Below are 22,522 nucleotides of genomic sequence, written 5' to 3'. Positions count from 1 at the left end.
TGGCAATTCGAACGTTTTGAATTGGACTTTGGATTTTAAGAATCTTATCTCTCAGGCTTAAGAAATATGAAATTAGGTATAGATTTTTTTTCATTCAGGTAAGAGGGATATGGTACATAGGCAGGAAGTGGGGTCCATGAAGAATAAGGGAGATTCTAATTCTTGCTTAGGTTGGGAAGGTAGTAATAATATAATTCTAGTTCTTCATTTTATTAAATAAAAAAAAACAAGTTTTTTTAACTGAAAGTAAGGAGGAACGTTAAAACTTAAAACGAACAGAAATTACTCCGTATATGAAAGGGGCTGTCCCCTCCTCAACGCCTCGCTTTTTACAGTAAAGGTTTTTATTGTTTTAAAAATAAAGTTGTGAGAAAGAGTCCAACTTTAGCGTCAAGAGTGAGGCGTTGAGGAGGGGACAGCCCCTTTCATATACGGAATAATTTCTGTTCGTTTTATGTTTTAACGTCGCTCCTTACTTTCGGTTAAAAAACTTCTTTTCTTTTTAATTTTTGAACGTTTTTGAATTAACGCAGGTTTTGATTTTCGCTCACCCTACATGAATAATTTATACCTAATTTGGAAATTCATTTTACTTTTATTTGGTTAAATGGCTTTCTCGAACGTTGTTTTATTTTATTTACGAACCTTTTTATTAGTAATAAATATACGTAACCTACGAATTAACTTACGTAACGAACTTCTATATTCATATGTTTTTAATACGTATATTAGGGAGGTCGCACCCTGGTCAATACCTCGCTCTTTACGTTAAAGTTCGAATTTTGATCCAATTCTTTAAAAATGGCCCCTTAATCACAAAGACCAATTAATTAGAATAAATAGCTCTTATGAAAGTACTAAAAAATCTTTGGTTTAAAGAGCGAGGTATTGACTAGGGGCGAACCCAACGATATACGTCATATTTTCTGTTTGTTTTAAGTTTTAATGTTGCTCCTTACTTTTAGTTGAAAAACTTGTTTTTTTTATTTAATTTCTTATTTTTTTTTTAAACAATGCTGGGAAATCCGGCACCCCCTTCATAACAATGTCCCTTCCCACATGAAAACTTCATCCATGTAAAGATCCTCCCACATAGATCCTCCCAGAAAAAATCCCCCCTGAAAATGTCTGTATACTTCCCAATAACCAATACTGTATGTTAACATTGGGTAAAGCTCATAACTTTCAGTCCTCCTCCCCAGGTGGCTTTGGGGGATTAAGTCATCCTAAGAGACCTAGTTATCATATTTTCGACCATGCTGAGCAAAATTGCTATCTCAAAACTTCGATTGGGTGAGCTTGGGAAAAAATTGAGCGTGGGAGGGGGCCTAGTTGACCTCATTTTTTTGTCACTTAAAAAGGGCACTAGAAATTTTAATTTCCGTTCCAATGAGCCCTCCCACGATATCCTAGGTCCAGTGGGTTGATGCGATCACCCCTGGAAAAAAAACAAACTAATAAACACGCATCCGTGATCTTTCTTCTGGCAAAAAATACAAAATTCCACATTTTTGCAGATAGGAGCTTGAAACCTCTACAGTAGGGTTCTATGATACGCTTAATCCGATGGTGTGATTTTCATTAAGGCTCAGTAGCTTCTAGGGGGTCTTTCCCCCTTTTTTCAAAAATCAGCCAAATTTTCTCAGGCGCGTAACTTTTGATGGGTAGAGCTAAACTTGATGAAACTTATATATTTGAAAGTAGCATTAAAACATGATTCTTTTGATGTATCTATTGGTATCAAAATTTCGTTTTTGAGTTTCGGTTACTATTGATCCGGGTCGCTCGTTACTTACAGTTCGTTACCACGAACTGTTTGATAAACAACAGCGCAAGGTATCAGTCATAGCAAAATACGCATCGTGTTGAACCGACTGATGGTAATTGGTGCGAATCAGATGAATTCTACACACAATTACAAGAACAAATAGACAGGATTGGCCTACAAGTTAATGCAGAACTCACATTATGGTAAGAGGGCTAACATTATTGACTATGTTATCATAAATCAAAGACAAGAGTGATGTTTTAGATGTTAAAAATAAAGACAATCATATAGCAGTGTTTAGAGTTAATCTAAAGCTGAAATTTAGTAAGAGTAACTACATTCTGGGAATTTATGACGCTAGTAGTCTCCAGGATAAGAATTTAAGTGGAACTTTCCAGGAACAGTTGAATCTGAACTAAAGAGTTTACAATGGGACAATGTGGAAAATAAATGGAATAATCTTATGGAAATAGTTTGCCAAATAGAAGCAGGTGTCTTAGAATATTAGTGAATATTAATGGAAACGCTCTTAGCTGGATAGAAAAGAGGAGGGGTTTTTACAAGAAATTTTTCAGATATAGATCATATGTTAATAAGAGGAAAGTAAGGGAGGTTGAAAAGACATTAAAGTACGAATAAAGCAGGTATGAACAAGAGATAATGGTCAAAATGGTATCTAGAAGATGCAGCTAGATGGCATGAAAGTAAAATATCGTGTTGGCATGTTAAGAAATTGATAGGAAGTGGTTAGGCTGGACTTGTCCCGGTTAATATAGGAATGGGTCCCCCATTGCTTAGAACAAAAGTTTTAAGAGAGAAGAGCAGAATAATTGAAGAATCCTTTAAACCGACAAAACATATAAGAAATGATTTAGAACAGAAGTAAATTATATTTGACAGTTTGGGAGCGATGGAAGATTTTGTTTTTCGAAGAAGAGCTAGAGAAAGTACTAAAAGGATGGATAAATAGTACGGCATCTAGTGCTTATAGTGGGTAAATGGGTTTTGAAGTGTAGGTGGTTACGAAGTTCGCGATATATTACAGAATATTACGAATATAATGTTGGAAATATGGGAAGTGCTTAGCGATATCCTTATTAGAGATTATGAGCGGGCATTTTATTCAGTCGACTGAAGAGTTTTACCGAAGGTCTTATCCATGTAGAGTCTACCAGATGAGAAGGAGCAAAAGCCTTGTCACCCTTCTTACAATGATGAGATGTAAATATTATTTGAATTTAGAAAAAAAATAATTAGTGGAATTAAATGAGTTAAGTTTGTATAAGCTGCCTTAGGGGTGTTGAGGCTAGGTATTATTAATTTTTTTAAATATAGTAAAAAAAAATCTTATGAAGTAGATACAATTTTGGGGAAGGGATATAGTTAGCTATGTCTACCTTCCGGGTTAGGTTACTGGTAGTTGCCAGGAACTTTATGAAAGGGTTAATGTTGTATCACCCTTCTTACTAGAATGAGGTATAATTATCATTTTAAAAACCATGGAAATAAGGATACAAATCATAGATGGGATTAAAAAGTTACAAAAGCCTGTATAACTGTCTTAGGGGGCTTGGGGGCCAGCTGTTGTTAACTTTAAAAAGTAGGGGTGAAACAAATGAGAAATTCATGTTAGTAAATAAAATATTGGGGGGAGGGATGATTAGCTATATTGGTCCTGTTGTTACGACTACTTGTAGTTATGAAGCCCTTTATGAATGGACGAAAGGTGTGTAGGATTTGTTTGTTAGTCTAAATTTTGATTAAAATTAAATATGTGTTTCGTTCCATTCGTTTTTTTCCCATTCACATTTCTCAGGAAATAAAAGATAAGGATTTATCCCAGAAAATGGAACTTGGAAACAGTTTTGCATAAGAGCTAACTATCTTAACTCTGGCATGTTGGCTACATTATCTATTACCTGTCTGAAATGACAAAATACTGGGGTATAAAATGTCTAAATGATAAATCACGTACTGGAAAGGCGCAAGAAAAAAAAACAAGGGTGGGGATCCATGCATGTATGGGAAAAGATTTTCTGTTATGGAATTTGACATTGTTTTTTTAGTCGAAAAAAGAACAGATAAAGAATTCATTTTACAGTTATGAGCGTGTTCCAGGTTCGACAAAAAGTTACTAATACTTAATACAAATTAAATTTTTGTTCACGGCGAGAGCCGTTATTATGTCTGGTGCTTGGTGTCTATAGTATTAACAGTGTTATTAGTTTGCATCAGTAAATTATTTCTAACATTAGTTTTCAAAGGAGTATATTAACTTTTTAAGCTTTTTAAGTATTAATTAAGCTCATTCAAAACGAGGCACAAAAACAGAGAAATTTTACGAAAAAGCAGTAAAATTCTAAAAATAATCCTAAGATTTCTAGATGCTTATCGAGTGCAGTTTTGCCCATATTGCCACATTTGCCCAAGTGCCGTTAATTAACTTTCATGTGGAACGAAAAATCAAAGGCTCAAGGCTCATGGCCTTGAATTCGACGATAAACAGTGGTTTGACACCTAGAAGAATTGGCACTGTCCAAAATGCCTTCTGTAATGCGAATACTCTGCACACAGATTCTTGTTTTTGGAAATCCCCCATATCCAAAAGCTCTTTGGGAAAGATTCAAAAATCAACTGGCAGAAGATTTCATTTTGCATGCAAGACGAAATAATTTATCGAAAGAACTTGCAGCAAAAGTAGAGTAGTACCTTCCATTTTGCTTAGACATATAGGAAATACTTTTGCTTAGACACATAGGAAATACTTTTGCTTAGACATATAGGAAATACTTTTGCTTAGACATATAGGAATGTGAATGATCCTAATTAGTGATCGGACCGTATGAAGGTGGTAAAAAAGCTAAACTGATTATCAGTTAAGGTAACCCCGAAGGGCTTGTTAACTCAGGCAATTTGTTATAAATTTGGAACAACACCAATCGTTGTAAATGGTTACCGATGATAAAATGGTCCTGTGAGTTGACCTGGCTTTACTTCTTCGATATGTTCTGTATAATACACAAGTGGCGTTTGAACAGTGTTGTCAATTTAAAATAGGGTTTAACGTTATAGTATACTAAAAAGCTGATACTAATAGAGATGTAGATGTCAAGAAAAGAATTTTAATAATGAAATTCAGAACAACCCTTAGAAATCCTTGCAAATCAAGTACTGAGGTGATTATAGGTTTGAAGCACCAATGACCCTGACCACCAAGGACCTCAACCCCCAAAGGTCCCCTATCCCCCAAACTCCAAAGGATCCCTCCCCCCAACTTTTTGGCCCCCCTCCCCCTATTTTTTTGGAATTTTTTAAAGTTTTTTTAAACTTTTTTTTATTATTTTTTTTTAACATGCTATTTTTTCAACTTTTTTTTTACATCTCTTAGAATGACATGAAACATACTTAAAACATAAGCTTTTCACATTTAATATATTTCAACTTAAAAATGGAAATGATATAGATGTGTGTCGCGACTTTTACTATTAGAAAAATATTGTTTGTAGTAGCTCTTTTTTTTTATTGGGCTAAATTTTTTTTTTTTGGACTTCGAAATTATTCGACTTTTTTTTTTACCTATATTAAAATGACATGAAATATGCTTATGGGTCTAACAATTGTACTCTATGCTTGCCCAGAGACACGATGCGGCTTCCCCCCCATTTTTTTGAAGTTTTTTGAAGTTTTTTTTTAACTTTTTATTATTTTTTTAACATGATATATTTTTTCAACTTTTTATAAAAAAAATCACATTCAGTATTTTCCAAATTCAAAATGAGAATGATATAGAAATGTTAGTCGTTCAAGGTTCAAGGTTCAAGGTTTAATTTTAAAATATCTGTACAAAATAGACATAAATACAGGGTAAACGCCGGAGACAAAAGTTCGAATGACAAAAAACCGGTACATTAATCGGAATAAACCTGTTTGACAACAAAAAAAATAAATAAGAGTTATTCCATGACTCACCAATAGACGGGCACCCACCCCACAAACCCACCGACACCGGGCAAAGATCCACCGAAAATACCAATAAAAAAAAAACAACCAATGGGCGAATAAGGGTAACCGATGAATGGCATCTCACAGGGCAAAACACCCAACAAAACAATATTATCAAATGTACCCAGTTTTTCAATATATTATACATTCTTAAAATTATTTATAAGGATAGAATGAAGTTGCTTTCTTATATTTGGAAGAGATTTGCTGCAATCAATAAATGGTAGATGAAGACACCATGAACCCGTGATTGAAAATAAGGGCGAGAACCGTGATCTCTCTGTGCTTAATTTTAGGTGCTGAATGTTCCATTTATGACGGGTTTCATAAGAATGGGCATGTTGCACAGGGAAAAAATTATTCGAACGAAAGTACTTAGGTAGTTCCGACCGGTCATATTTTACCTTAAATAAAAAAGAATTGAGGGTGAATATCAGTGAAACAGGCAAAATATTAGTTAGAAGATATAGAGTTTCAGTTTTACTTTTATTAGGATACGAAGACGGTGATGGTAAATATTTCTTTAAAATTAGAAGAGCCCGGTTTCGAAGAATTTGTATCGGTTTCACATGACATCTGAATGTTGCCAAATAAATCAGAGGACAATACGTAAGATGGGAATGAACCAACGCAAAATAAATTAGACGTAGGATTTCATATGGAAAAAAATGCTGAAACCTTCGCATTATACCAACCCCCTGAGCAACTTTAACCCGTAATCTATTACAATGTTCATTATATGACAGATTTTCATCAATAATAATACCCAGATACCGGAACGAAGTTATCCTTTGAATTTGAATATTTGTAGCATGATCAAATTTAGTTGAAATTCCTTGTGCATTCTGCCCAATTCTACTATAAATGATAAATTTGGTTTTTGATGCATTTAGTGACAAACAATTAGCTTTTAGCCATACAAGAAGTTGTGAAAATACTATTTGCAGCTTCTCATTGAGATCTTCTTCTGAATATCCAGTAAGTGATGATTCGGTATCATCAGCCAAAAGAACATTCAGACCAAGGTTTTCTGTCGCTGATGGAAGGTCATTTATATATGACCTTCGTGACTTTTACTATTAGAAAAATATTGTTTGTAGTAGCACTTTTTTTTATTGGGCTAAATATTTTTTTTGGACTTCGAAATTATTCAACTTTTTTTTTACGTATCTTAAAATGACATAACATATGCTTATGGCTCAAACAATTGTACTCTATGCTTGCTCAGAGACACGATGCGGCTTTCCCACTGGTGCTCTATGTCCGGTTATCGACACTACCTAGTTTATTGCATGTATTAAATCAGTATTTTTTACACAGTGGAACAATAAACCCAAATCATATCTCTAAGAATTGAGATGTTAAGAAAGTATGTTCACATGATAGTCTTCTTGTAGTATTGAATGCTGACAAGGTGAAGTATTTAAACTATGAAATAAGTACAAGTGGTAGCACTATCGGAAACGTATGCGTGCATTGTCATGAGAGTAAGGAATTAAATTTCTTTGGACTACCAAAAAAAATCAACTCTTATGATGGTGGATATGCAAGATTGAAATCTCCAAAAATAATGGCACTCAAAGAGAATGCCAACATAAAAATGATAGTTCATGAAGAGGGACATCTTCTTGACAGAGCTTGAGGTAACATGTGACCCAGAGTTGAACCATATCGTCTCGTTCCTGCTATTGGTACTAAAATGAAAGTAGAGATGAAAAGAAAGGCATACTCTTCTACTAATATCATTAAGCATATCTTGTTTACATGCCGGAACTGTTACCTGTGTAAAAATAGTGTGATAATAGACAGTGAAATGGCCAGAAAAATGAAAAGGGCATTGGCAGAAAATATCACTAAGGAATATAAAGATGAATCGATGAAAAACAAAGTACCAGCAAACGTTACTGCCATTGATAAAGCAGTCAATGAACCAAATAATACCAAAGACGAAAAGCATATTGACCCTGTCGATGACACACCTGTAAAAAACTTGTATGAATCAAAAAGGAATTATGATTATTCTACTGATTACGAACTAAGAGAAGAAAATAGCTATAGCATCAAGAAAGAACATGGTGGAGCATTTTATGGAACAGATTCAAGATGTCCAAAATTGACCATTGATATTAATAATGCATAATAATGTATCTACCATATATTCATATTAATATCATATATGTCATTATTTCATTAAAAATATGTTATCTATTACTTTGTTATATTCCCATTATTTCTAGGGTAAGCTAAGACGAACACTGAGAGAAGCAAACATCCGCCCAGACACATAGGCAAAGAGAGTGGGAGAGATAAAAAACATGCAAATGTATAGATTCAGACATGAAAACCAACAATGACAGGTATTGAGATAGGCAAACACCCGCCCAGTCACATAAGCAGAGGAAGTGAAAGAGACAAAAACACATATAAATATGTAAATTCTGACATACAAACCGACAAAGACAGTCACTGAGATAAGCAAACACCCGTCCAGACACATAGGCCCAGAGAGTGAGAGAGACAAAAACACATGCGAATATATAGATTCAGACATACAAACCAACAGTGACAGGCATTGAGAATGGGAAACACCTGCCCAGACACATAAGCAAAGAGAGTGAGAGTCACAAAAACACATATAAATATATAGATTCTGATATACAAACTGACAAAGACAGGCACTGTGAGAAGCAAACATCCACCCAGACACATGGGCAAGGAGACGGGGAGAGATAAAAACACATGCAAATATATTGATTCAGACATACAAATCGACAGAGACAGGCAATGAGATAAGCAAACACCCGCCCAGACGCATAGACAAAGAGAGTGAGAGAGACAAAAAACACATGTAAATATATAGATTCGGACATACAAAGCAACAATCACAGGCATTGAGATAGGCAAACACCCGCCCAGACATATAAGCAGAGGAAGTGAAAGAGACAAAAACACATACAAACATATAGAGTCAGACATACAAACCGAGAAAGACATGCACTGGAATAAGCAAACACCTGCCCAGACACACAAGCAAAAAGAGTGAGAGAGATAAAAACACATGCAAATATATAGATTCAGACTTACAAACCAATAATGACAGGTATTGATATAGAAAAACACCCGCCCCTACACATAAGCAAAGAGAGTGAGAGTGACAAAACACATATAAATATATAGATTCTGATATACAAATCGACAAAGACAGGCACTGGGAGAAGAAAACATCCGCCCAGACACATAGGAAAGGAGAGTGGGAGGGATAAAAACACATGCAAATATATTGATTCAAACATAAAACTGACAGAAACAGGCACTGAGATAAGCAAACACCCACCCAGACACATAGGCTCAGAGAGTGAGAGAGACGAAAACAAATGCAAATATATAGATTCAAACATACAAAGCAACAATCACAGGCATTGAGATAGGCAAACACACGCCCAGACACATAAGCAGAGGAAGTGAGAGAGACAAAAACACGTATAAATATATGGATTCTGACATACAAACCGACAAAGGCAGGCACTGAGATAAGCAAACAATCGCCCAGACACATAGGCTCAGAGAGTGAGAGAGACAAAAACACATTGAAATATATAGATTCAGACATACAAAACAACAATGACAGGCATTGTGATAGGCAAACACCCCGCCCAGACATATAAGCATAGAGAGTGAGAGAGTCAAAAACATATAAATATATAGATTCTGACATACAAACCGACAAAGACAGGCACTGGGAGAAGCAAAGTTCCGCCCAGACACATAGGCGAAGAGAATGGGAGAGATAAAAACACATGCAAATATATAGATTCAGACATACAAACCAACAATGACAGGTATTGAGATAGGCAAACACCCGCCCAGACACATAAGCAGAGGAAGTGAAAGAGACAAAAACACATATAAATATATAGATTCTGACATACAAACCGACAAAGACAGTCACTGAGATAAGCAAACACCCGCCCAGACACATAGGCCCCAGAGACTGAGAGAGACAAAAACATATGCAAATATATAGATTCAGACATACAAACCAACAATGACAGGCATTGAGATATGCAAACACCCGCCCAGACACATAAGCAAAGAGAGTAAGAGAGACAAAAACACATGTAAATATATAGATTCTGACATACAAACCGACAAAGACAGGCAATGTGAGACGCAAACATCCGCCCAGACACATAGGTAAGGAGACGGGGAGATATAAAAACACATGCAAATATATTGATTCAGACATACAAATCGACAGGGACAGGCACTGAGACAAGCAAACACCCGCCCAGACACATAGGCAAAGAGAGTGAGAGAGACAAAAAACACATGTAAATATATAGATTCAGACATACAAAGCAACAATCACAGGCATTGAGATAGGCAAACACACACCCAGATACATAAGCAGAGGAAGCGCAAGAGACAAAAACACATATAAATATATAGATTCTGACATACAAACCGACAAAGACAGTCACTGAGATAAGCAAACACCCGCCCAGACACATAGGCCCAGAGAGTGAGAGAGACAAATTCACATGCAAATATATAGATTCAGACATACAATCCAAAAATGGCAGGCATTGAGATAGGCAAACACCCGCCTAGACACATAAGCAAAGAGAGTGAGAGTGACAAAAACACATATAATATATAGATTATGACATACAAACCGACAAAGACAGGCACTTGGAGAAGCAAACATCCGCCCAGATACGTAGGCAAGGAGAGTGGGAGAGATAAAAACACATACAAATATATTGATTCAGACATAAAAACCGACAGAGACAGGCACTGAGATAAGAAAACATCCACCCAGACACATAGGCACAGAGAGTGGGAGAGATAAAAACTGATTCAAATATATATATCCCGACATACAAAAAATCAATGACAGGCATTGTTATAGGCAAACACACCGCCCAGATATATAAGCAAAGAGAGTGAGAGAGTCAAAAACACATAAAAATATAGAATCTGACATACAAACCGACAAAGACAGGCACTGGGAGAAGCAAACTTCCACCCAGACACATAGGCCCAGAGAGTGAGAGAGACAAAAACACATGCAAATATATAGATTCAGACATACAAAGCAACCATGACAGGCATTGAGATAGGCAAACACTCCGCCCAGACACATAAGCAAAGAGAGTGAGAGAGTCAAAAACACATAAATATATAGATTCTGACATACAAACCGACAAAGACAGGCACTGGGAGAAGCAAACTTCCGCCCAGACACATAGGCAAAGAGAGTGGGAGAGATAAAAACACTTGCAAATGTATAGATTCAGACATACGAACCAACAATTAGAGGCATTGAGATATGACTATGCATCATTTCGTTGAATTTACGTTAGATCAACTATAGATGGCAGCACACCCGCTCAGACAAACAGTCATAGTGAGGGACATCCAAAAACTTGGGTTGATCTCGGTTCACTTAGAGTGGCGCGCCAGGTTAGCCTGATAACTGATAACTAGCCATAGAGTACCATTGGGACAGTCGCGTAGTGTCTATGCGCAAGCAGAGAGGACAAATGATGTATGTGCATAAATTTAAAAATATGTGAGAGAAATGATTGAATAATGTAGTTTGAAAAGTATTGCTTAGTATTGGGGATATATATATAAAGCTAAAATTAATAAAATAATGTCTATTCCAAATGATCATGTGACATCCCTATGAGAGAAATGACAGAATAATGTCTTTTGAAAAGTATTTCTTAGCATTGGGGTATGCTCAGACTTTGGTATATGTTCTGTTAACCTATCTCAGTTTCTAATATATCCTCTATGAGCCTGCTAGCAGTATCTTTATCTCTGAAACTTCCTTTTCTTACATCTCTGACCTTTTAATAAACATTCTAAACGTTTGACTTGCTTGTGTGCCCTAAAATAATGGAAATAGAGCAAAGTAATGCAAAAAATATTTTTATTGAAATAACGACCTGTAGAATATTAACATAAAAATATAATACTTACATTATTATTTATTATTAATATCATTGAACAACTTTGGACATTTTGAATCTGTTCCATAAAATAATTCATCATGTTCTCTCTTGATACTAAAGTTACTCTCTTCTCTTAGTTCATAACCAGTAGAAAAATCATTAATCCATTTTGAGACATACACAATTTTTACAGGGGTGCCACCTACAGGTTCAATATGTGTTGCATTTTTGATATTATTGGGTTGATTGACTATATGATCAATAGTAGCAACAATGTTCACATGCGCTTTATTTTTCCGTCAATTCATTTTTATATTCATTAGTAATATTGTCTACTAATGCCTTTTTTATTTTGACTGTGATATCACTGTCTATTGTGACATTATTTTTACACAGATAACAGTTCTGGCACGTAGACGTGATATGGTTTATAATGTTGCTAGAAGAGTATGCCTGTCTTCTTTTTACCTTTGGCTGTATACTAATACCAGAAAGATGACGATAGGATCTATCAATAGGTAACGTATTACCAGAACCATAAACAAGAAGTTGCCCCTCATCGTCAACTATTATTTTATGTTGGCATTCTCTTTGAGCAGTATCATCTCCGGATATATCACTCTCGCATATCCACCATCACCATTGTAGAATGCTTTGGGTACTCCAAAGAAATCTAAACTCGCGCTGTCATGACATTGCACGCATAAATTTCCAATAGTATTACCAATTGTACTTGTTTTATAGTTGAAATACTTCTCCTTGTCAACGCAACAGTAATTTTATCGTGTGTACACACTTTCCTCGAATAATTCATTTTCACTGTTTTTTAAATATGATGCAGGTGTTTATCCTTCGAATGTGTGAAAATTACTGATTTAATACATGCAATAAACTAGGCAGTGTCGATAACCCACCATAAAGTACCACTGGGACATGCGCGTATTGTCTGTGAGCAGCCATAGAGTACCACTGGTACATCTGCATTAATACAAAAATAATTTTCCAAGTCCAAGAAATTCCAAGTCAGAAAAAGAAAAAAAAAGAATAGTGCTAGGCTACTACTTCTGAATTTTTTCCCAAAGAAGAGAAAACTACTTCTGAATTTTTCCCAATGAAGAGAAAAAGCTCCACTTTAATTTCAAAATTTCTCATTAGGCCAATTCTCACCCTATTGCCTTCTTACTACCTCAACTACTCATAGTTCAACCATTTAAGATGTACAATTGTTATGTATTGTTTTAGTAGTAATTACGGATTTAATGAACTATAAGTTTTGACGTCTCAAAGCTTTGTTTCCATGGCACAATCAGATCTGATTTAAGAGATACGAATTCCTATAGGCTAGCAGGGGTTAAAAAAACATTCTTCTAAGCCGTGGCGATAGGAATTTCTCCGATAGCGCCGCTTATAGCGCTGGAGATTGTGTCAACTAGGCTAGTGCCGCTCTCAATTGATGGGAGAAAATTGAATATGTAGACATATAAATGTGGCCTCTTTTTTCTCGAGCTATCTGGAGATCAGATTCCTTTGGAGCATTTACCTTGGAGACTTACGAACTAATTACCCATCATTAGACTAGACGCAGACATATAAATGGAATAAAAAAGATAAGACTGACAATCGATTTATTTAACTTACTTGCTTAGTTGTACAGCAATAGGTCACTTCAATGACAATAATGGTGACCAAAATATAATAATTTTGTACTGATTGTTTCAGATCTGACTTAGGATTACAATTAAAAAATACATTTACCCCACTCCCAAACGCAGTTCTTTTGTCCTGCGCTGTAAGGACTGCCCGCCATTGGCCCAAGAGGACCAAGGATGTAAATCTTTCGTCCAATAGTCTCTTTTAAATGTTTTTGATGATTCAAGCATTCGCACGGTTTTTTTTTGCCATTTAAACTTTCTTAGAAATGTTGTGCATAGCATTTTTTTTGCTACAATTATCTTAGCGAAATTCGAACGACTAGCGTCGTTCTTTGACTGAAGATAGAACGCAGTTTTTCTTTTTGCTGATTAAAAATTTAGACTCTTGAAAGCGGTATTTGAACTCAATTAGGGGATGTTTAATTTCTGCTCGAATCATCTTTAGAAGGAAAGAATCTTGTATTTTAAATATATCGCCTTTTACTCCTTGTACACATCACCCTTCCCATCAATTAATGACGTCTCGTCATTAGTAACTGCTTATTAGGAGTGCTTAAAATTTTTCAATTATTTTTCTTATTTTATTCTACATTACTTTTACATTTCCAACAAAGTTGGGGCTATTCTACTTTTACATTAGTTTTTTTTTTATTTTGCTGTTTATATGACGTACTACATACTATCTACACTACGTTAAATGAATAACATGATAATATTACACCTAATTCTACTTGTGGTAAATACATGAATGATTTATAACATACAATATTGGGTTCATCATATTCACTGATAACATTAAAATACTTTCACTATTGGTATTTTTGAATTGTCGAAGTTATTATGAAGTAACACATGTAGCTTCACATCTATCCATCACCTTTCGTGTCTTTAGTGTACTACACCCTTCTGTTGTAAATTATTGTCCTTCACTCTTTTTGTCTTGGCAAAAATTTTTGAAGCATTTACGTTATGGTTTCTTCATGGAACAGTTCGAGTCTAGTTGTCTTTACACGGTAAGTTTTCCCTAATAGTCGACTGGGAAATGACCATTAAATATCGTTCTAATAGTCAACTGGGAAATGATTCTTCCCACTACAGGTGTTGGTGTTTTTATTCTCAGCATATCATTTTTAGGATTTTTGAGGCACATAGAGGATGTATTCTCGCGTAAAATTGTTCATTTGTGCCTTTTGAAACGGGTTGTCGTCATACTATAGTGACTCTCTTAATATGTTGTCTTTAAATTCAACTTAAAACATCTTCAAATATCATTTGACTTCAAATATCGTTTATCTTGTACTGATCGATGGGGTTCTCAGAATTAAACTTCAAATTGTCTCTAACTTCAGTTTCAAATATCTTCAAATGTCTTAAAGTATAATTTATCTTCAAATATCGTTAACTATCGTTTTTCTTGTTCTGATCGATGGGGTTCTAAGAATTAAATTTCAAATTGTCTTTATTTCAGATTCAAATATCTTCAAATCTAAATATTATTTAACTTCAAATGTCGTTAAATATCGTTTAGCTTCAAATATCATCACTATACTGTCAAATTGTTCTGGGGTCCATAGTGAGTATCAAAGGCGATATTTGCGTATTTATATCTTGTACTGACCGATGGGTTTCTCAGCATTTATGTGATTATATAGTTCGTTAAAGTACTTGATATTGAGGTTCAAATATAGTGTTACCTGATACGTAATATGGTTCATGGTCGAAGAAACGACGATCGAAGGTGACTGTTGTTTTTGCAGACGAAGCTGGGATGAAAATTGCCTGGAGTCTATTGTGAGTACTCTTCATTGGTTGAGATATGATGAAAATAGATGCTACTGGGTCGTATCTTTACTGGGCAGCTCATTGTAATACTTAATGACCAATGTGTCCATTTACTTTCCTGTAATAAAAACAGCGAGGCAGAATCACACGTTCTTTAAAGTAAATATACATATAATAATTCACGCATTAATTGGGTTATAATTGTTCCCTTTGGGAAGTTCAATACATAGATGTTTCTTATAAAATATTAATTCTTCAACTTTAAGTATGGTCTCTTATTATACTTTTCTAATATATACTACTATATACACTTTATTTTAACTTCTTTTAAAACTTAGTTAATTTTACACTAGATTTAAAATAATCATTTAAACAGAATTTATGCTACAAGGTTAATTTTTGAGGTCTAACTTTACGACTCATTTCATGCCTGCATTGTTCACGCACGTCCGTGCTGTTTAAGAAACGCATGTTGCAGCGTCATAACCACACGGTTTTACGCAAACGATACTACAATGAGGGAATAAGACATAACAAGGACTAGTGGTGACCTCTCTACCCACTCGTTTTCTAATGTCTTCCCTATTTCTTGGCTTAGACGTTCTCATTGGGTTCCGGGTTTAACGGCTGAAATGCAGAGGTTCTTAGTCTCAGGATTTTTCCGTAATTACAAGTCAAAATTGGTGCATCATATTCGCCTTTCGAATGAGGTAATTAGATGCAGGGTTCCAAGCTTGCCCGCGTAGATTCCAGTTGATGCTTGGCAAAGAATATAAGCGTGATGAAGAAATGACATCATTATCTTTTTAGAAGGCTATTGTTTAAGCAAATCCTTAAGCACTAAATAAATAAATATTATATGTTTATATCATATAAAATAAATAACTATAAACTGAACTAAGACAAAATATTTCATATAATTAGACGCTTCTGTACTGATAGCTTCTTTTTTTGGATAATATCCATCTTGGTTAGGACATGGGTCGATTTTTCTCATAGAAAATCTGAGGGAGACCTGAGTCAGTATAGGTAAGATATAACGTGACTGACTTGCGAAAATATGTCACAAAAATTAGAGCACAATATATGTCATAGATAAACCAACGAAATTAAGGAACATTTTTGTCACAGAACTATAGAAAAGTGAACTCCCTGTTATCGTAAACGTCATAGATATAAACTGATGAAATTAAAATTTTCGCAAAGGAGCTAAAGACATTAATGTCTTTGTTTCTCTTTGGAAGTAATGTTTAACATGGAGCTGTAGGACAGCATACGTCGTAGATATAATATAATGAAATTAAAAAGCTTTTCTTTTTGTTTTTTTTTTCTCGGAGCTATAAGAAAGTAAACTCTCTGTTTCTCTTTCAAAGCATTCTGATCCAAAAACGGAAACCTAGCTCACAGAAGTTTCTATTCAGCCTTTAAGTATTGCTTTGACTGGCCCTGATTGGCGTAAAAATACTAATTTCTTACACTTGAAGGACTGAGAGATATCCCTTCCTACGGTCATTTACACAAAAAAAAACAAAAAAAAAAAAAAAAGGGACTCGAGGTCTTCCCCGGGGTTACCACAAGACGTGGTCCAAAACCAGCTGTCGTCCTCAGTAGACTACAAGCTTCCTATCTTTGGTTATTTTCGATTCCCACCTTTCTCTCTGATCACCAATGTTTTGAGATCAATTGTGTTATTATTTTCTTTTTTTCATTAATATTGACTTGGTTAACTTTACTTGCACGCTGTTAAATTTATTATGGTGTTAAATTTATTATCTTTGAAATTTGTCTTTACATTAGTTAGGAATATTTCCATCTGTCAGGTCTTTTAACCGTTCTACCTGACTGTGTCGTTATTTTCTCCTCTATTTCTTGCGGTTTTTTCTTTTTCGGTTTGTCTAGCGAAATAAGGTCAAACTTTTTGTATTGTTTTTTCAAAAATTCTTGCCCTTTTAATTTCGTTTGTTTCCCGTGTGCGGCTGCTGAGGTCGGTCTTGATTTTCCTATTTCTTTAGCTACTATATGGTCTGATTCACCATCAGACTCTTCGGAACTGGTTTCCGACGAATCCGGATTGGAACTTTTAGAGGTGGCACTTTTTGTGGTATCGCCTGCCATTCCTTCGTAAATTTCTACTCCCCTGGAAGTAGAAGGTTTATTCCCTAAGTCCTCGTTTTGAGTCCTCAACTCGGGGGATTTGAAAGATTCTTGAGAGCTTTGGGAGGAATCAAAGGTTTTTGCGGGGTTCCTCCATTGTTTGAATGCCATGTCCTCAGGGGGATGGGGCATTTTTTGCACTAGGGTTTCCCCCCATGAAGTCCACTGTTTAGGTTTGGCCTTTGACACAGTTTTGTCATGATATTGACTGTGCTGGTCATCATTCTGAGTTTCAGTCTTGGGTAATATACTTTGGATCGTTTTTTATGTGAAAATTTATGAAATCATGGCCTATCGTAAATTAGTTTTAATTAAAGCTTTGGGAGGAGTTTGATTCACAGTAATACCGGGGGTTTCTACAGCTCTGTTTAATTCTTCCTGTAAGGACAGGGGCCTTTCTATTGGTGTTGCAGGGGAAACCATATCGTCTAGAAATCTTTTGGGGGGACATGGGGTCGAAATTCTATCGGGGAAGAATTGGGTTTTTGGAGATATTGTATAATCTAAATATCCTGCGCTCGCCGATGAATAACTGTTTGGATTCGTTGTTGTTTTTGTTCTAGGAAAGAATCCTGTTCTTAAGGATTTTTTCTTTGGAACAACTAAATTGTCAATTGCCAAGAATAATTCAAAATTTTTCTGATCGCTATCATTTATGAAATATTCATGCTTGAAATTCAATGGTTTTAGCTCTGCCAATCTTGATCTAGGTGGCTCATTTTCCGAGTCTGACGAATCAGTAGAAGAGGGATGTGCCAACCATCTCTCTGGAAAGTTGGCTCTTTTTATTTGGCTATCATGTACCTCTTAAGTTCTTTCACTATCTGGTTTTTTCATTTTAAAAGTCTGTTCATTATCTTACTTTTTGATTATTCTCTACGGTCCAGAATATTTGTTGGAAAGTTTTTTTTTCTTCCTTTTTTGCCTTCTTCTTTAGGTAAACGAAGTCTCCTACTTTGAAATTTATTTTCCCCTTAACTTTGGGTTGGTTTCTTAGCTCTTGGTTTATTTTACATTTTTCCAGCTCTTGCCTTACTATTTTATAAGTTTTCCTCATCCTATTTATGAATTCTAGTGTATAATCTTCTGAGTCATTATAAAACTTCTGAGACTAAATAATCACATAATATGGGTTTATAAAATAGCGACCAAAAAGTAAATAAATGGATTGTCTCTGGTTTTTTGGGAATAAGCAGTGTTGATTACGTTGGTTAAATAAGGTAGGAATTTATCCCAGTCGCTCCTGTTGTCTTTTGTATAAATACTTAGTACGTTCGAAAATATTTTATGCCTGTTTTCTATTTTTCCATTAGCTTGTGGATGGTACGGCGCTGTCACCATTTTCTCCATATTGAGGAAACTCATTAATTCTTTTGTTACTTTTGCAACAAAATTGCTCCCGTTGTCGCTCAAAATTTTATTAGGAATGCCAAATTGTAAAAATAATTTTGCTAATGCCTTACTTGTGGCATAAGCACCTTGATTTTTTAATGCTTTTGCAAAAGTAAATCCTGAAAAATGATCTATAACCGAAAGAATACAAGTATTGCCTCTGCTAGAAACAGGTAAACCTCCACTTGTCCCGTATAGGTCAAATGAGATAATATCGAAGGGGTACTTTGCTACCGGGACCCTTCCCATTGGATAATTTGGATAAGCTGGGGGATTTTTCTCAAGTTACATGCTTCGCATGTACTTACAAATTCTTTAAGTTTTGTCAGTGCAGATTGTGCGTAAAAGTATTGTTTTAACTTATGTTCCATAAGTTAAAACAATACTTTCTTTTTATATTTTCCAAAGACAAGGGACAATAGTTAATCGCATTTTCTTTTACTGCGTCTTTGACTTTGTTTTTCTTACATTTGTGTTTGCTTTTAGCATTAATAGCATTAACTTCATTTTCTTCAGCTTCCCATGGAATATTTTCTGGGTATCTACTTAAAAAGTCGCAACCTGCGTTTTGTTTTCCCTTTAAATGTTCAAATTCATAATCTAGGTCTTGGATTTTCATAATCCATCTAGCTAGAATGCCCGTTGGGTTTTTAAATGTGCGCAGGTATTGCAAGCTTTTATGGTCTGATCGTAGTATAAAATTTCTACCAATTAAGTAATGTCTAAATTTGTCAAAGTGGTATATAATAGATAACAATTCTTTGTGGCGGAATAACTTCTTTCGCCTTTTGATAAAGTTTTACTTGAATAGCATATAACTGTTTCAATTTGTTTGGGTGTTCCCTGTAGAGGGTTAGGGTTTTCTACCGTGATTGTTTGCGAAGGGATAGCGCCTATGCCCTTCTAGCTAGCATCCGTGGTAACGAAGAGTTTTCCGTTTTCGAAATCAGGGAGTGATAAAATTGGTTCAGAAGTGAGAGACTTTTTGAGTTGGTCTAGTGAAGTTTGAGCTTCCTGGGACCAGGTAACATTATGGGAGTTTCCTTTCGTTAATTCCGAGAGAGGTTTTGCAAATTGGGAATGATTGCGTACGAATTTTCTAAAGTAGCCAGTGAGTCCTTAAATTCCCCTTAATTCTTTCATAGTTCTGGGGGGCTTGAGGTTTTTAACACATTTTATTTTACCATGGTCTGGGGATATCTCTCCCTGGGTTACTACTACTCCTAAGAATTTAATCTTAGATTGAAATAAATTTACTTTCTCAGGCCGGAATTTTAAACTGCCTTGCCTGAACTTCTCGAACACCTTAGCTAATGTTGCTAAGTGTTGCTCAGTGTTTTCTCTCATGCATATTTCATCATCAACAAAATGAATTATATTCCTTAATCCTCTTAACAGGTGCAATAGGGGTCTACCTAGTGCGCTTGAACTTGTTTTAAGCCCAAATGGTACTCTCAAGTATTCATAAGAACCATATTCGGATGCTGAAAATGCAGTTTTATGGACATCCTTTTCGGCTATTTTCACTTGGTGGTAGCCTTGGGTAAGGACCAAAGAAGTAAAAATTTTGTTTTTGCTTGAAATTGAGTCAAGAATTTCGTCTATTCTTGGAAGAGGAAATTTATCGCTAATTAGTTGTTTGTTGAGGGCTCTATAGTTGACTACAAGTCTAAGATCTCCATTCTTTTTTGGTACTAAGATCACTGGTGCGCTACATGGAAGTTTGCTTCGGTGTATAATTTCGTTTCTTTCTATTTAGTGTATTTTATTTTTTAAAACCTCTTTATTATTATGAGGAACACAATACGGTAGTTTTTCAACGGGATTAAAAGTTGTTTAAAATGAATGTTTGTATAAATGAATTATCCCGATATCATCTTTAGAAGGACAGAATCTTGTATTTTAAATATATCGCCTTTTACTCCTGGTACACAATAAAGAGCGCTAGTGGCATGCAGCAAAGGATATCAGTACTTCTCGTTTATCCTAGACAACATTGCTAAATTAAGCTTTCCTTCTTTCTGCCTTTGAACTATTCCTATGCAGAATGATTCAAGGTACCAAGGACATTGATATTAAAATAGGATTGTGTGAACCGGTTAAGTATAAACTAACAACATAATTCAAATATTAAAAAATTAGAATGAATCAGGATTACAATCTTTAGTGAAAGTATCCGTCCTCTGAAGCTTTCCTTCTTTCGATATTTAAACTATTCCTATGCAGAATGATTCAGAGTCCTAAGGACGGTGATATTAATATGCGGATGCTTGTGCTAGTTAACTAAAAATAAACAAAAACATTTAAGTATCGGAATGTTAAGAAAAATTAGAATGTCTACCTCAAATGAAAGAAACTTTCTACTGAAACTTCCATTCTTTCTGCGTACGGAATGGTCTTGTGCAGAATGGTTCCAAGCATCAATGACGATAAGACTAAAATATGGGTGTTTGATCCGGTTAAATAGAAATTAACAAAAACAATCAAATATTAAAAAATTAATAACAATCAGTAAATCAATCTTTAACGAAAGAAGCTTTCTTCCAAACCTTTCCCTCATTCTGCCTTCAAATTATTCCTATGCAGAATGATTCAAAGTACAAATATTGACGAAGACCACACTGCCTTTCCATATCAAACAAATACAACTTAAAAACAATAGGGAAATTTTTTTTTTAATTTCCCTATTGTTTTTAAGTTGTATTTGTTTGATTCAAAGTACCAAGGACACTGAAATTAAAATACGATCGTTTGAACCAGTTAAGTAAAAACTAACCACACAATTCAAATATTAAAAAATTAGAAAGAATCAGGATGTAGATCTATAGTGAAATTAGCTGTCCTCTGAAGCTTTCCTTCTTTCTACCTTCAAACTATTTCTATGTAGAATAATTAAAAGTAGCAAGGACAGTGAAATTAAAATATGATTGTATGAGCCGATTAAGTAGAAACTAAAAAAAAATTATTCTCAAAATACCCCTCCAAAATAAGAATAATAAGTATCTCTTAATGGAGTTACCATTCCCCGAGATTTATCTCTGACAGCCGTAAAGTATCTATGAGCAACCATAAAGTATCATTGATACATTCGCATAAATAAATATAAATAAATAAATATAAACCTATTTCAATTTATGTATCAAGCAATTTCTCTGACTCCATCTTATTATTTGTAGCCTACAAAAGATGTTTATAAAGAATTTAATCACTCTGATACTTAGATTTTGTCAGTGTTATCCTATGTAGCAGACAAATGATGTTGTTAATGAATTTATTCACTCTGTTACTTAGATTTTGATGATTGTATCCGATGTATCCAATAAAAGATGTTGCTAATGAATCTATTCACCCTTATACTTAGATTTTGTCAAATTTATCCGAACTTTCCGACAAAGGATGTTGATAAATGATTTATTCACTCTGATACTTAGATTTTGTCAATTTTATCTGACGTATCTGACAAGCGATATTGATAAAGCATTTATTCACTCTGATACTTAGATTTTATTCTCAAGACATTCCTTCAAAATAAAGAAAAATAATATGTATCTCTTAATGGAGCTACTATTCCCTGAGATTTATCTCTGACAGCAGCATTGTGTCTATGAGCAAACATAAAGTATAATTGATACAGCCGAATAAAGATATATAAATAAATATATATAAACCTATTTCTATTTGTGTATCAAGCAATTTCTCAGACTCAATATTATTATTTGTAGCCTACAAAAGACGTTGCTATAGAATTTATCACTCTGATACTTAGATTTTGTCAATGTTATCCTATGTAGCCGACAATGATGTTGTTA

Source organism: Artemia sp. Qi Xiang Cuo, chromosome 11 (genome assembly GCF_049724085.1).
Source record: "Artemia sp. Qi Xiang Cuo chromosome 11, ASM4972408v1, whole genome shotgun sequence".
Taxonomy (NCBI): Eukaryota; Metazoa; Arthropoda; class Branchiopoda; order Anostraca; family Artemiidae; genus Artemia; species Artemia sp. Qi Xiang Cuo.
Note: the sequence above shows the minus strand (reverse complement) of the source record.